General features: G+C 45.2%; 4 pseudogenes; all 4 read left to right on the top strand.

Annotated features, from left to right (window-relative positions):
* The first annotated feature begins 2803 nt into the window (after nt 1–2803).
* Nucleotides 2804–2912, top strand: LOC143999132 (5S ribosomal RNA; annotated as a pseudogene).
* A 104-nt stretch (nt 2913–3016) lies between these two features.
* LOC143998638 (5S ribosomal RNA) lies at nt 3017–3135 on the top strand (annotated as a pseudogene).
* Nucleotides 3136–3238: 103 nt separating this feature from the next.
* LOC143998799 (5S ribosomal RNA) lies at nt 3239–3357 on the top strand (annotated as a pseudogene).
* Nucleotides 3358–3454: 97 nt separating this feature from the next.
* LOC143999876 (5S ribosomal RNA) lies at nt 3455–3573 on the top strand (annotated as a pseudogene).
* Nucleotides 3574–17237: the final 13664 nt, after the last annotated feature.

The following is a 17237-nucleotide window of genomic DNA, read 5'->3' on the forward strand; positions in this document are numbered from 1 at the left end:
ATTGTCATTTAAAATGTGAGCGCACCGAAAACTGAAAATTGGTCTGGTTAGGAAGGGGGTTTAAGTGCCCAGTGGTCAAGTGGTTAAAGACACAGAGTAATAATAAATTACATAGTGTAACACAACAGTATTATCCAGTGCATCCCAATGGGAAATAAATTGAAAAGAGCTAATAAAAGTCCTGGGTGGCTAACTCCAACATAAGAATGCATATAAAAGCAAAAGAGAAGGCCTTCAAAAAATACAAGGCTGAGGGATCATCATCAGCATTACAACTTTTTTCAAAGAATGCAACAAGAAATGTAAGGTTGCAATCAGGAAGGCTAAGATAGAACACGAAATGCACATAGAGGAGGAAAGTAAAAAAAGTCCCAAGAAATTCTTTAACCTCCCTGGCGGTATGATTATTTCAGATTTTAGGTGCTGAAAGCGATACCATTATTTTGCATGGAAATTTGGCGTTTTATATTGTAGGCCTGTAATTCTTAGAAATAATACACCTAAATCCGTCCAAACAAGAGTCAAATAGACAGCCTGGGTATGATAAAAAAAAAAAAAAATATATATATATATATATATATATATATATATATATATATATATATATATATATAAAACTAGAAATAATAATAATAAAAATTATTCAATAATGTAATCAAATCAAAAACACTGAAATATGCTTAGTTGCAGAATTGTCGCTGTTATTACTTTTAGTGTTTGATGACAGATTTCCCCACTAATTACTATCTCTCATCTCTGAAAGTGATTCTAATTTATTATCACTGTTTTCTAGCTGGTCTATAACCACTTTTGATGTAAACGGAAATTTTTAGTTGCTATGGACAATCTCCAATTTCTTGGCATAAAGAACAGTATTTATAATATAAAACTGCATGCAGGACACTGGACAGACCACTAGGGACAAAGGGGATGTGTAATTATTTGATACAGTACTGTAATCTGTAAGATTACAGTATACTGTATCTATACTGTGTTTTTTACTTTTTGAATTTGGTGCCGAACTCCGTCCCCTCGCAGGGAACGGAGCTCGGCACTGTGACAGATCGAGCGAGACACAGCGGCTCGCTGATCACAATGGGGAGACATCGCTGGATCCAGGGGACGAGGTAAGTTACCCCCTCCATGGATCTTGCGATGGGATCCCGAGTCTGGCTCGGGAATACCGCTTATGGTAATGAAATCTTACCCCGAGCCAGACTCGGGAATACCGCCAGGGAGGCTACGTACATAAATAGTAAGAAAGGGAGGTCAGATCATATTATCATATTGGTCCCATAAAGAATGATGAAGGGAATCTGATTACTAAGGATGGAGAGATGGCGATGGTATTGAATTTATTCTTCTCCTCTTTCTTCATGAGGGAAGCAGGGGGCTTCAGTAACCAAAACTGCATTGTTTAGCCCCATGACACGTCACAGGAAGCACCCTCATGACTAACAGAGGACAGAATTAGAAAAATACTTGAAAAACTTAAAATAAATAAGTCACCGGGACCAGATGGCTTGCACTTGAGGGTCCTTAACCTGTTGCAGCCTGCCTACCGTCATATGACAAGGGTAAACAGCCAATGGCTGCCGGCTGTTTACGACGTGATCCGCTGTGATCCATTCACAGCCGATCACTAAATGTAAACATAGACCAATTACTAGCTGTTACCGTTTCCAGTGTGAGGAGAGAAGAGCCAGGAGCAGTGAGTTACCGATCTGTGTATTGTAGTGCCTTGCACCAACACCACACAGTAAAGAGAACCTGTCACATCCCCCCCATTACAGCTGTAACCCAACAGTCACCACATAAGTGCCCATCAGTGCTTATAAAAGTGCACCTGTCACCCATCAGTGCCCACAAACTGCATCTTTCACCCATCAGTGCCCACTAAGTACACCTGTCATTGTCAGAGACTGTCATCAGCGGTGCATCCTGTCACCCATCAGTGACCATTGCCAGTGACCGTTATCAGTGACCCTCAGCTGTCACCTATCAGTCCCATAAAGTGCACCAGTCACCATCAGAGACTGCCATCAGTGACTGTCACCTGTCACCCATCAGTGACCGTAACCTGTCACCCATCAGTGACCGCCACCTGTCGCCCATCAGTGACCGCCACCTGTCGCCCATTAGTGACCGTCACCTGTCGCCCATTAGTGACCGGCACCTATCACCCATCACCTGTCGCCCATCAGTGACCGTCACCTGTTACCCATCACACAGCCCATCAGAAAAATGAGGAGGCATTTCAGATCCTCTGCATGACTGATGAGAGCAGCGGGGAGTTCTCATCAGATTCAAATGCCAATTACGATTGGTTCAAATGCTGAATTTGAGTCACAATCGATAGTATTGGATCAGCAAATGAATCAGAGGAAGAATGGATCCCTCCTAAAAGGGCATGGCGCTCTGGAAACCAGGCAGCCACCAGCAATATACCCCAGGACCAAATTCACAGGCCCAGTACCAGAGCTACAACCAGCGATAGACCCCAAAACCAAAGGCCCGCTACCAGCTCTGCCGCCAGCGAAAGACCACAAGAAATGCCCAGTACCAGCACTGCTGTAGCATCACTTCCAAATGCCAACACAGGAACTTTAAATCCCCAAACTACCAGCACGGGAGTGCCACGTCCCCCAAGAGCCAGGGCCGCTACACATCTTCCAGCTGGTCTTGCCCATCCAACATGGCTGCCTTCTGACTCAGGATCAGCAAGAATTCCCCCTTTCACCGCACAGCCAGATGTGCAGGCCAATACCCAAAATTTTACTGAAATTGATTGTTTTTATTTATTTCCTACGGCCACATCACCCTGAATGCACCTGATCTCGGATGCTATACAGGGTCGGGCCTGGTTAGTACCTGGATGGGAGACCGCCTGGGAATACCAGGTACCGTTGGCTTTTTTTAATGTTGCTGGCGTCGACGACCTGTTTATTTTTCTGATTGTTTGCCGAGGTGACCATCTTGGCATTTGTCAAGAAGGTTGAGAATGGCCAAAAAGATCACCTATAGCCACATCACCCTGAATGCATTCAATCTCGTCTGATCTCAGATGCTAAGCAGGGTCGGGCCTGGTTAGTACCTGGATGGGAGACTGCCTGGGAATAACAGGTGCCATAGGCTTTTTTAATGTTGTTGGCTTCGACGACCTGTTTATTTTTCTGTTTGTTTGCAGAGGTGACCATCTTGGCGTTTGTCAAGAGGGTTGAGAGTGACCAGAGAGATCGCCTATGGCCACATCACCCTGAATGCGCCCGTTCTCATCTGATCTCGGATGCTAAGCAGGCTCAGGCCTGGTTAGTACCTGGATGGGAGACTGTCTGGGAATACTAGTGGCCGTAGGTTTTTTTTATGTTGTTGATGTTGGCGACCTGTTTATTTTTCTGCTTGTTTGCCAAGGTGACCATCTGGGCATTTGTCAAGACGGTTGAGAGTGGCCACAGCCTACAGCCACATCACCCTGAATGTGCCCGATCTCGTCTGATCTCGGATGCTATACAGGGTCAGGCCTGGTTAGTACCTGGATGGGAGACCGCCTGGGAATACCAGGTGCCGTAGGCTTTTCTTAATGTTGGCGTCGACGACCTGTTTATTTTTCTGCTTGTTTGCCAAGGTGACCATCTTTGCTGTGTTTGCATACCAAATTTGGGGTTTCTAGCTATAAGTGTGCCCGAGATACGTGGCCCCAAATTCGGGTCGCAAAATGTCATTCTCTGCTGCAGAAAAGTACTTGACATATTGCCCATATCTCGGGGTCACTTAGTGCTAGGAACCCCACAACTTGTGGCAGGTGACGTGGCAAGTGGACAATCCACAACTTGGTCACGTGGCACTCATGGCAGGTCACGTGGCACTCATGGCCGTTCACACGTGGCACTCGTGGCAGGTGTCGTGGCAAGTGGACAATATACAACTTGTGGCAGGTGATGTGGCAAGTGGACAATACACAACTTGTGGCAGGTGACGTGGCAAGTGGACAATACACAACTTGTGGCAGGTGATGTGGCAACTGGACAATGACATACAGCATATGTACTTGCCTTGCGATCGACATCCGTGACTTCTTCAATCAGGCATGCTGACAACTTCATTAATGCGATAAATATAAATGAAATAAGATGTGTGTGTTTTTGTTGATGTGACAGATGTATATAAGTAAGTAATTAACCATCTTCCAAATGTTCTAATTCAAATAGAAAAGATTAGAACAGAATAGAAAAAATATAATTTAATAGAATAAAATAGAAAGAATATACAACCATCTTCTGAAATTCAAATTTCTAATAAATAAAATTAAATAAATAAATTTGAATTTCGAAAAGCATGAATTCAAAATTTTAAATTAATTAATTTTAAATTTGGATAGAAAAGATTATAATAAAATAGAAAATAGACTAGAAAAACGATAGAACTGACTATAATAGAATATATTATATTTTATTCTATTCTGTTCTATTGTTTTTCTAGTCTATTCTTTTATATTCTATTAAAATCGAAATCATTATATACTGAATTAGAATTTCGGAAGATGGTTATATATATATATATATATATATATATATATATATATATATATATATATATATATAATTTATATTTCTTTCCGACATTCGAATTTCGTATAGAATGAATTCGAATTTGAATAGACAGGATTACAATGGAAACAGATAATAGACTAGAAAAACAAGAACAGAATAGAATATAGATACTATCTATTTCATTTTAAATTTTTTTTGCAGATTACTATTTGTTTCCATAAGGCCGCGTACACACGGGCGGACTGTTCGCCCAACTTTGTCCGCTGAACAGTGTTTCAGCGGACAGTCCGCTCGTGTGTGGGCTTCAGCGGACAGTTTCAGCGGACAGTCTGACGAACAAAGTTTTTCGGAATTCCCGTAAGACAGTCCGCTGAAACTTGGTTTGAGCGGACAGTCCGCTCGTGTGTAGGCTTGTTCGACAAACTAAGTTTCGCGCATGCTCAGAAAGGATTTACACGGCGAAGGTTGCATTGCAGTGTATTGGACGTCGTATTTTTCGTCCCGTCGTACGTGCCGTTCACGTCATCGCGCACGCTTTCAGCGGACTGTTCGCTCATCGTGTGTGGTCAAGTCCGTTCATGCAAATTTTGAGCGGACTGTTTGTCGGATTGTTTGACGAACAAAGTTGGGCGAACAGTCCGCCCGTGTGTACGCGGCCTAAGATCTCCTGCAGTCTATTAGTATCTATTTAGTTTTTTCACCAGATCTCCTGCAGACTATTAACAGGCATTTCACTTCTTTTTTTTGTAGATCTCCTGCAGACTGTTAGAATCAATTTCGTTTATTTTTTGCAGATTACTATTTATTTCCATCAGATCTCCTGCAGTATATTAACATCTATTTAATTTTTTTTCAGATCTCCTGCTGACTATTAGCATTAGGGATGAGCTTCGTGTTCGAATCGAACATTGGCTGTTCGCCCATTCGGCGAATACCGAGCGTTATGGGCCGTTCGCGCCAAATTCGTGTGGCGCTCACGGCCCACAATGCACTGCGTCATCGCAGTGCATTGCTGGCTCATGATTGACCAAGCATGCACTGTGACCCCGCATGCTTGGCCAATCACAGCGCCGGCAGCGAGGAGAGCCATGATTGGCCACAGGCAGGATGCCTGTGGCCAATCATAGCTCAGGCTGTGTAGTACACGCCCCACACTATATAAGGCCGCCAGCGCGGCGGCCTTGTGTAGTGTGTTGGCGTCTGTAGGCATCTTAGTGGGTGTTCTGTGTACCTTCAACACAGTATACACCGTTCGTTATCGACCGATTTTGCATTCTTGCTCTTCTGTAGTGGGTGTTGTCTGCGTGCCCTGACCGCAGTATACACAGTTATATCCACCTATATAGCTAGCTATATTGCTCTTTTTTCTATAATATTCTTTATTTAAACTTCAAGGAGGTTACATAGTCCAGTTACATACATTTTCATAAATACATACAAACATTCGTCGGTGCTCAGTCCCTTTTAATCTCTACCAAAAATACAATTTCCCTGGTTTACATAACTGAGAGCCCCTTTCTTATTTATCTCTACTGTTTTTACGTATTCCACTTTCCCTCCTTTTATTTTAATTTTTTTTTTCCCCCCCTTCCCTCCCACCCTCCGGAAAAAAAAAAAAAAAAAAAAAAAAAAAAAAAAAAAACAAAAGAACACCCCTTCTGCTTCCAGCCCATTTGATTTACTTATTCCCACTACATGGTGATCTCCTTATCTTTCCCTATTCCCCAGCAGTTTCTTTCCCTCTTCTGAAGAGAGGAAAATATTCCATCCCGCCCATATCCTAGCATATTGCTCGCTTCTGTCTTGGGCCGAGTATATTAAATCTTCCACAGCCCCCACCTTCCTCACTTTATTTAACCACATTGTTATTGTTGGTGGTTTAGAGTCTTTCCAGGAACGAGCAATGCAACCCTTAGCCTCATTAACCATGTGACACAATACCGAGCCCTTATATTTTCTTATTGGGATATGTGAGAGGTGCAACAAGAAAAAAGCCGGGTCCTCCGTTATTGGATATTCTGTAAATTTTTGCATAATTTTTTGCACGTCTTTCCAATACTGTTTGATCCTGGGACATGTCCAGAAAATATGTAGTAAAGTCCCCCGTCCCCCGTTGCACCTCCAACATTGATCTGATGCTCCAGGGGAAAACCTCTGGAGCTTCGATGGGGTATAATACCACCTCGTCAACAGTTTGTAATTCAATTCCTGAATTCCAGTACAGATTGATGTGTTTAACGAGAGGTATATCATCCTCTGACGTTGATCTAATGAGAATGTCCTATCCAAGTCCCTTTCCCACTTTACAAAGCATGGCATCTCATAATTATCTGGGGGGGCTATAAGCAATGTATATATCTTTGATATCGTTCGAGACAGAGGTTCCTTCTCTTCACAGTATATTTCAAATCTAGTTAGATCTTGTTTATAGTTTATTGCTGGACCTAATGACTCAAAAAAGTGCCGGAGCTGCATTGCCTGCCACACCTTCACTTCAAATTGGCCCCCTTGTTGAGTCAAAGTAGTCACTGTTGGCCAGGCATTAGATTGTAGAAAATGTGATACCTGCATATACCCCTTTTCCCGCAGGTTCTTAAAGTCTCTCCTCTCCATTCCTGGTTTAAAACTGGGGTTACCTAGCACCGGAACTAATGGGGAATGCGCTGACGAGAATTTAGGGTTCTGACTAATTCTAAATCCTATTTGTAATGTTGGGCCTATAAGCGGATGCTTTTTCATAGAGTCTGGTAGATTTGTATAGCACCAAATCGCTCTTCGGAGAGGTACTATACACATTTCTTGTTCTAGTTCTATCCAAATCTTAAATTCTGTATGTCGGCACCAGTCGATAATCCTCCCAATATGCACTGCCTTATAGTATTTAAGTAAATCTGGTACTGCTAAGCCTCCATCTCTTTTTAGCATAGTCATCCGGCTTCTACTGATCCTCGGTCGTTTACCTGCCCAAATAAATTTCGTAAACACTGTGTCTATTTCACGAAAAAAAGCAGATGGGATTTCTATTGGTAGGGCCTGTAGTAGATATAAAAATTTTGGCAGAATACTCATTTTAATAGAGTTGCAGCGGCCAAACCATGAATGACGTCCCTGTTGCCATTTCTCTAACAATATTTTAACTGCCTTAAGAAGCGGGGGGAAATTCAACTTAAATGTCTCTTCTATTTTTACTGGGATCTGTGTGCCCAGGTATTTCAGGGCTGTCCCTACCCATTTAAATTTAAAGTTGGGTTGTAACATTTGTTGTTTTTCCCAGGGGAGGGCTACCCCCATTGCCTCTGACTTTGAATAATTGATTTTAAAATTTGCCAATGCACCATACTCATCTATTTCCTTCATTAAATTTGGCAGTGAGATATGTGGACTAACCAGAGAGAACAGCAGATCATCTGCATAAGCAGAGATTTTATAGCTCCTATCTCCAACTTGTAGACCTTTAATATCTGCGTTTAGCCTAATTTTATTCAATAACGGTTCTATCGAGAGAGCGAACAGCATAGGGGAAAGTGGGCACCCCTGCCGTGTCCCATTTGAGATTTTAATCGGTTCTGAGAGTACCCCATTGACTTTAACCACGGCCTGCGGAGAGGAGTATATTCCAGATATCCACCTTATCATATGCTCACCTAGTCCCATATGCCTCAATACTTCGAACATAAACCTCCAGTTCACCCTATCAAATGCTTTTTCAGCGTCTGTACTTAAAAAAATAGAGGGCGTTCTAGTTTGATTGGCATAGTGGACCAGGTTGAGTACCTTAACAGTGTTGTCTCTCGCCTCCCTAGTAGGGATAAACCCTACTTGGTCTCGATGTACCAGTTGATTTAATAATGGTTGGAGGCGAGAAGACAACAGTTTGGTGAAAAGCTTCAGATCACAGTTTAACAATGAGATAGGTCGGTAACTCCCACAGTCCGCAGGGTCCTTCCCTTCCTTTGGGATTACCGAGATATGTGCTCTAAGTGCATCCTGTGGGAGGGCCGCAGCTTGGCCAATTGCATTAAAGGCCTTTAGCATATGCGAACCTAAGATTGGGAGGAAACTCTTGTAGTACTGGATTGAAAATCCATCGGGCCCCGGTGCTTTCCCTTGTTTAACTGTTTTCATTACTGCATTTAACTCCTCTGTCGTTATAGGGGCTTCCAGTCTACTACGTTCCATGGAAGAGAGCCTACATAGGCCTGCTGCTGATAGATACTCCTCCATTTTAGCCTGGGGTACTCGGGGTAGTGATAAATTGTATAGCCCAGAATAGTATTCTCCAAATCTTTCAGCTATCTCACTGGGACGGGAGATCAGACGTCCATTTTCCCCTTTAATATGAGGGACATAAACCATCTTCCCCTTTTCTTTAAGTTTCCCTGCTAATGCTTTGCTGCACTTATCTCCTAGTTCATACGTAATTTTCCTACCAAACTGTATTGCCGCCTTCGCTTTACATCGGAGGAGATCGGTCAACTGTCTCCTCAGATGTGCCAACTCATTTCCTATAGATGTAATTTGTATATTCTTGTGGAGAGTCTCCAACTTCTGAATTTCATCTGCTAATTTTACCATCTGTTCTTCTCTTATTTTCTTTAATCGAGAGCCATGTTTAATCAGCACTCCTCTCATTACCGCCTTATGTGCCTCCCATATCATGCCCGGATCACTCCCCTGGGCGTCATTTATCTGGAAGTACATTTCCATTTCTTTCCCTACATCTTCCCGTATTTCGGGAATCTGCAACAGACTTTCGTTTAACCGCCATTGGCGCCCCTTGGATAGGGCCGGGCATGACATGGATATCTGTAGTGTCACTGGTGCGTGATCTGACCACGTTATATTTCCTATCTCTACTTTCTGTACTGCTGGCAGTAAATAATGGGGTATCAGAAAGAGATCGATGCGGGAGTAGAGTTGATGTGGATTTGAAAAAAATGTATAATCTCTCTCTCCTTCGTGTAGCAGCCTCCATACATCCACTAGATGCATCTCTTGCAACTTCCGCATTATCTTCCCCCTGACCCCCTTAGGGACTGATGAGACTCCCGTTGATGTGTCTTCCCTAGGGTTTAATGGTATATTCAAATCTCCACCTAAGATCACTTTTCCTTCTGCAAATTCCATTAATTTTGTCAGAGTTTTATTTATAAAATTATCCTGATGTACATTTGGCGCGTAAATAGTAGCTAACGTTACTTTTACCCCCCCTATTTGTCCCTTTATAAAAAGGAAGCGTCCATCTACATCTTTCCGCATATCCAGGAGAGCCCAGGGTATTCGGTTCGAAATTAAGATGGACACTCCCTTCGACTTCGATACTTGATTATGTACATGGTATACACATGGGAAAAATCTATTCTGGAGATACGGAAGGTCACTCCTTTTGAAGTGTGTTTCTTGTATGAACGCCACGTCCGTATTGGATCGTTTTAGTTCATTAAGGAGTATCTTTCGTTTCTCCGGTACATTTAATCCTTTTGCATTTATGGAAGTTACCCTTATCTCCTCCATCTTTCAAAAGGATATAAGAAGGCAGTAGTGTGCAAAAAAAAAAAAAAAAAAAAAAAAAAAAAAAAAAAGAAAAAACCCCGATCTTTTCTAATCTGAATCTAACCCCCCTCCTTTCCTATCAACCCCTAGGGGAGGCACCCCCGTTCTGAACCTCCAATTATACGGTTCGCGTGGGTGCAGACCTATTTGGGGGGTTGACTTGAATCGGCCAGAGTGCTCTGCTCCTATACCCTCCCTCCCGTCCCCCTCTTTCTCAACCCCTTAACTTTCTTCAGCTACACAGCACTTTTTATTTCCATATTAGGAGGCATTCCCGTCCTTTACTATCGTAGTCCCCTATTCTCTCATCCCCATCCTTCCTCCTCCTCTCTCTTCTATTCCTCTAGTCCCTTTCCCCCTTTTTCTCTCTCCCTCCTTCCTCTTCTCCTCTTCCCCTCCTCCTCTTCCCATCTTTCCCCTTCCCTCTTCTCGTTTCCTGACCTCCCTTTCCTCTCTCTCCACCGCCCCTCCCCTCCCCCCCCCCCAAACCTCCCCTCCGACCTTCCCTTCTCTTCCCTCTCCCTCCCCCCCTCCCTTCCCCTTCTCTTTCCCCCTAGAATTTTACTTCCTTCTCACTACTTCTCTTTCATTAACTTCACTCCTCTTATTACCTCTAACTCCTATTCCTTCTATTTAGTTACTCCACATGGTCTTCCCCATCCTATATACCTACCCCACCTACCTAACCTACCCACTTCACCCTCACAGTGACAGTGTGGATTAAAGTGCCTTTACCCCGTACCTCCTCCCCCCCTCGCTATCTTCTACTTTACTACTCCCCCCCTCCTCTTCACCCCTCCTCCCACTATTTCTCTTACACACCACTATCCTCCCACTTTAATAAGTGTCCAAATTATTTCCCCTTTCTCTTTACCCTTTTTTTTTCTTTCCCTTTCTTCCCCCCTTTCCCCTACCCCTCCCCCCCTTACCCCTACTTTCTTACCCTTCCCCATTCCTCCTGTCCTACTTGTGTTGTTACCTTATCTTTTCTTGTGTTTCATTTTTCTTTTCTCATAGACAATATAACCAACAGTATAATAACTAAATACCCAAGCCCCTGGGAGCACCAAAAAAAAGAGACGAAAAGAGAGAGAGAAAAAGGAGAGAAAAAAAAAAAAAAAAAAAAACCAAAAAGAGGAAAAAAGGGAGTTCTTAGATCCTTCTGCGATAGGTTGGAATTTAATGGAGGAGTTTTCTGAAGGAGTTAACCTCATTCATGCCTTATACAAATTATCATATATACATATTTATATAATTCATACATATCCATATTATATTTCCTTTTCCCCTTTTTCTCATCTTCCCCCCCTCTTCCCTTGCCCTACCCCCCTTTATAAATTTTATACCTTTACCCCCCCCTCAATCAGAAAATACGAAGCGCTTCACAGATTTGCGTATCATCTTTACTCATTAGTGCCAATCTACCCATCATTACTCCTAGTACTACCCCAATGTGTTCTTGTGTGTTCTCATAGAAAGACTGTGAGAAAAAAAAAAAAAAAAGAATAATAATAATTAAGTGAAATTATATTTTCTATTTTATATTTTATATATTTATACTGAATATTTCCCCCCCCCCCTCCTATTAACTCCTTAAGAGAGGAGTAGGCAGAGAGCACCCCTTTGGGTGTCTCCGCCAAACTTCTCTTTCTTCTCTACACACCAAAAAAAGACATTTATCAAAATAAAAAAATAAAAAAACCTATGCCTTTCTTTACCCCATCCAACCAGAGAGAAACCTAATGTGCAACTACAAAACAGCAGCAAAGAAATAAAGGGAAAATTTCCCAACCTCTATCTTCCCATTCACATCTAACCCCCCCCCCTCCCTCCCCTTCTGAAGAGAGAGAAAAAAAAAAAAAGGGGGGGACAAAAAAAGGAGGGGACCCTCAACCAATTATCCTTCAGGGGACAGGGGAGACACTGAGGAAACCCCAAAAAAAAAAAAAAGAGAAAAGGGGGAGGGGAACCTCCAATCCGTTCTTCTGAGAAGAGAGGGGGTGCCAATCAGGGGTAAATATTTTTCAAAAAGAATCCAAAAAAGTTGGACCCAGACAGAGTCTCACCCCCACCCCCCCCCCCACCCAATTGTTCCGCTGAAAATTGCTATCTAGTTTCTCCTCTTCTCTGGGGGTTTAAGTCCATCCCCCCTTCGAAAGGTCTTTGTTTTTTCAGGGGTCCTGTTATTGATTGGAGCCAGTTCGGAACCTCTAGGGCTTCTGTTCCTAAAAAGGAGAACAGATCCGGGAGTTCTGCCGGGTGTCGCAGACTAAAAGTCATCGCATCTTTTCTTACAGTCAACGCTATAGGGTATCCCCACTTATATGCCCCTCCTGTATGTTTAATTCTGTCCAAGAGTGGGCGCATCATTGCCCTTCGCTGCAGGGTAGCCCGAGATAAGTCGGGCAATACTTTCACCTTTGCTCCATCATGCTCTATATCACCTGCCTCCCATGCTTTGCGACTTATTAACTCTTTCTGGGAGAAACGCAAGAACTTGCATATAACATCTCTCGGTCTATTTATATTTGTTGACGGGGGTCCTAGGGCTCTGTGCACTCTCTCATATTGCTCTTTTTTAATAGAGCTTGAAGTCAGTTGTAGGAGATTGTGCGTGCTGTCTGCGTGCCCTGACCGCAGTATACACCGTTATATCCACCTATATAGCTAGCTATCTTGCTCTTTTTTAATAGAGCTTGCAGTCAGTTGTAGGAGATTGTGTGTGCTGTGTGCGTGCTGTCTGCGTGCCCTGACCGCAGTATACACCGTTATATCCACCTGTATAGCCCTTCTCTAATTGAGCCATCTGCAGGAGTTAGTGGGTGTTGTGTGCCTCCAGCACAATATACACTACCCAATGGCTGGTTTTCCCATCTCCCTTCAGGCCACTACCATGTCTGGAAGGCCAACAAGAAGAGGCAGACAGGCGCGAGCCAATAAAAGAGGGCAAGCAGGCTCTGTGTCTAGAGACAACAGTGCTGGTCGTGGATGCGGTGCATCGTCATCATCAGCATGTGGCCATGGGACACGCTTGTCCTTCTTTTTGGCAGCTGGACGTGTTGAGCCGCAACATGCTGAAGACTTGGTAGAGTGGATGACCAAGCCCTCTTCATCCTCCTCATCCTCTCTCACCCAGGCTCAGGGTACTAGAAAAGCAGCTGCCAATGCATCGTCTTCCCTCCTCTCAATGTCATCATCAGTGACTCCTTCCCTAGACCCACCACGTCCTCCTGAGGAGTCTCCTGAACTCTTTGAGCACAGTGTTGGGTACATGCTCCAGGAGGATGCCCAGTGTTTTGTAGGCTCTGATGATGATACTCAGCTAGAGGAAGGCAGTAACGTGAGCGCAGAGAGAGGGGATGCTCAAGAAGGACAGCAATCTGGCAGTCATGTTCCACAAGCTGCAGCATACTGCCAGGTTTGCTCCAGCGATGAAGAGGGAGGGGATGATGAGGGCACTGACTCCACGTGGGTGCCTGGTAGGAGAGAGGAGGAGGAGGAGGCACATGTCCAATGAGGCAGGATGCCCTCCGGGGGCCAGCTTAGGGGCAGCACACCCACTGAATCACACCGCAGAGCTCCGCCTGTGCAGGGCGCTGCCTCTGCGCGTTATTCTAAAAGTTCTTTGGTGTGGGCCTTTTTTGAGACGAGTGCATCAGATCGCACCGCTGCTATTTGCAACATATGTCTCAAGCGTATCTTGCGTGGCCAAAACTTCAGCCGCTTGGGCACCACATGCTTGATCAGACATATGTTGACCTGCCATGCAGCTGGTTGGCAAGCGTACCTCAAAGACCCACACCAAAGAACAAAGCGGACCTCTCCTTGCTCATCAGCTGAGATCTCCAACCCCACTAGACCTTCAGTCCTCTCTGAAACCTGCTCTGAGAGGAATGAAGGTGTAGAATTAGGTGTGTCACAGCCAAGTGCTTGCGGGCACTCTGCTAGCAGTACACCCACGTCCGATTATAGCAGGCAAATGTCCCTGCCCCAGCTGCGGGACCGTCGAAAGATGTTCACTCCCAGCCATCCACATGCCCAGCGGTTGAATGCTAGCTTGGCTAAATTGCTAGCACTTCAACTGCTGCCTTTTCAGTTGGTAGACTCGGCCCCCTTCCGTGAGTTTGTATAATGTGCGGTTCCTCAGTGGCAGGTCCCCAAACGCCACTTTTTCTCACGGAAGGCGATTCCGGCTCTCTACCGGCATGTGGAAGGCAATGTCCTTGCCTCACTAGACAGGGCGGTCAGCGGTAAGGTGCATATTACCGCTGATTCATGGTCCAGCAGGCATGGACAGGGACGTTACCTGTCTTTCACGGCCCATTGGGTCACTCTTCTGGCAGCTGGGAAGGATGCAGGACAAGGTGCAGTAGTGTTGTAGGTTATTCCGCCACCACGCCTCCAAAATGCTACTATTGGTTGTGACACACCTTTCTCCTCCACCCCCTCCTCCTCTTGTTCCTCCATGGCCTCTTCCAGTGCTCTGTCTTCAGAACCAGCGGTGCTCCATAGGCGTTCCAGGGGCTGCGCAAGTACGTAGGCAAAACGATGCCATGCTGTGCTTGCGCTGTTTTTTTTGGGGGACAGGAGCCACACTGGGGAAGATATTTTGTCAGCTCTGCCGGGCCAGGCCGAGAGGTGGTTGACGCCACGCCAGCTTAAGCCAGGAATGGTGGTTTGTGACAATGGCACCGACCTCCTCTCCGCCCTTCGACAGGGACAACTGACCCATGTGCCCTGTGTGGCTCATGTCCTTAACCTGGTGGTGCAGCGGTTCTTGGGCAGGTACCCGGGCTTACAGGATGTCCTGAAGCAGGCCAGGAAAGTCTGTGTGCATTTCCGCCGATCATTTAATGCCTGTGCTCGGCTGGCTGAGCTCCAAAAGGAGTTGAACCTGCCCAAGAACCGCCTTATATGTGACATGCCCACTACGGCACCAGGACAGGGTCAGGGGAGCTCTGTTTTTTCTCACCACGCCAGTGGGGCATGATCAGGGATGCATGCACTGTCCTGTCATCGTTTGAGGAGGCCACAAGGATGGTGAGCAGTGACAGTGCATGCATCAGTGACACTGTACCTCTTGTCCACCTCTTGGAGCCTACGCTGCATGGAATAATGGACAGGGCACTTGAGGCAGAACAGAGGGAGGAAGAGGAGGACTTCCTTGCCTCTCAAGGCCCCCTTTATCCAGACAGTGTTCCTGCTGTGCCACCCATCACACAGAAAGAGGATGAGGAGGAGGAGGAGGAGGATGATTGTGTCAGCATGGAGGTGGAGACTGGCACTTAGCATCAGCAGCAGCAGCAGTCTTGTAGGGATGATTTACAGTCCCAAGAAACCCGTGGACTTGTACGTGTCTGGGAGGAGGTAGCTGCGGATCATGTTGTCCTTAGTGACCCAGAGGACTCCGGACCGAATGCCTCAGCTAACCTACGCTGCATGGCCCCCCTGATCCTGCAAAGCCTGCGGAAGGATCCTGGTATTCTTTGGATCAAGGAGAGGGACCATTACCGGCTGGCCACTCTCCTTGATCCACGGTACAAGGGTAAGGTTGCCGACTTTATCTTGCCGTTGCAGAGGGAGCAGAGGATGAGACATCTCCAGGAGGCCTTGCAGAAAGGTCTGTGCAACGCGTTCCCAGAGACTGGGAGGTTACAAACTCTTGGTCCTGGACAACATGTTGCTGATGCATCGGTCAGAAGGAGCGGTGGAGAAGGTGGCCATCTGACCGATGCGTTCAGACAATTTTTTAGTCCGCAGCACCAAGGTATGATCGGTTCCAGCAACCATCTGATTTACATGGTGCAGGAATACCTAGAGGCAAGGTCAGACTTGGACACCTTTCCCACCGAAAATCCTCTGGCTTACTGGGTCTTGAGGATGGATCACTGGCCAGAGCTTGCACAGTATGCAATTGAGCTACTGGCCTGTCCTGCATCCAGCGTTCTTTCGGAACGCACCTTCAGTGCTGCTGGTGGCTTTGTTACCGATCACAGGGTGCGCCTGTCCACCGACTCAGTTGGTCGACTGACCTTCATCAAGATGAATCAGTCTTGGATCACCCACAGCTACCAAGCACCTGAAGCTGATGTAACCGAATAATTTTTTTGAAATATCACATCCCTTCAAGACTGCCTATGCTGATGCTGAGTGACTGTCCTGTTATGTTGATTGTCTATCCTCTTCCTCCTCCGCTGATATGTTGGAAGAACATTTTTGGTTCTGGGTGATGCCACCAGCCCAATTTTTCAGCCCCTGTTTAACAGGGGCGTTTAATTACAATTTTTGATGCAATGCTTTGCAGCAGGGCTCATTCCTGCACCACAACTAGAGTATATGGGAGAGGTTGCAGTGTCGTGGCACCAGCACCAGTGCCAGCAGCCCAATTTTTCAGCCCCTGTTTAACAGGGGTGTTTAATTACAATTTTTGATGCAATGCTTTGCAGCAGGGCTCATTCCTGCACCACAACTAGAGTATATGGGAGAGGTTGCAGTGTCGTGGCACCAGCACCAGTGCCAGCAGCCCAATTTTTCAGCCCCTGTTTAACAGGGGCATGTAATTACAATTCTTGATATAATATTTCACAGGAGGGCCCGTTCCTGTGCCCACCCAGAGTAACTGTGAGAACTTATAGTGTTGTGGCACCAGCACCACAACCACCAAAGGTAAATTTTTCTACCACTGTTCAACAATGGCATGTAATTACAATTCTTGATATAATCGTTTACAGCAGGGCGCTCCAGCGCCCACCAAGAGTCACTTTGAGGGCTTACAATGTTGTGGCAACACCAACACCTTGTGCTGCCATTTCTGCAGAGCATATAGGGCAGACCCCTACTTTCAAACATCCAACTTACAAATGTCTCCTACTTGCAAATGGAAGGAGACAACAGGAAGTGAGATCAAAAAAGACGAACGGCAAAACAAATTATACAGGGGAGATAACCCTTACCTATGTTTTCCAAAAAGCTTACAAATAGATTTTTTGACTGGAGCTACACTTTAAAAATGTACCAGTTCAAAATTACAAACAGATTCTACTTAACACAATAAATCTACACAGTCCCTGTCTTGTTTGAACCGCCTGTATACTGCTGTTCTGAGTATATAGGGCCTGGGGGCCCCACGTCTTT

This window comes from Lithobates pipiens, unplaced genomic scaffold (genome assembly GCF_037356315.1).
Source record: "Lithobates pipiens isolate NorthernLeopardFrog02 unplaced genomic scaffold, aLitPip1_a1.2 Scaffold_19, whole genome shotgun sequence".
Taxonomy (NCBI): domain Eukaryota; kingdom Metazoa; phylum Chordata; class Amphibia; order Anura; family Ranidae; genus Lithobates; species Lithobates pipiens.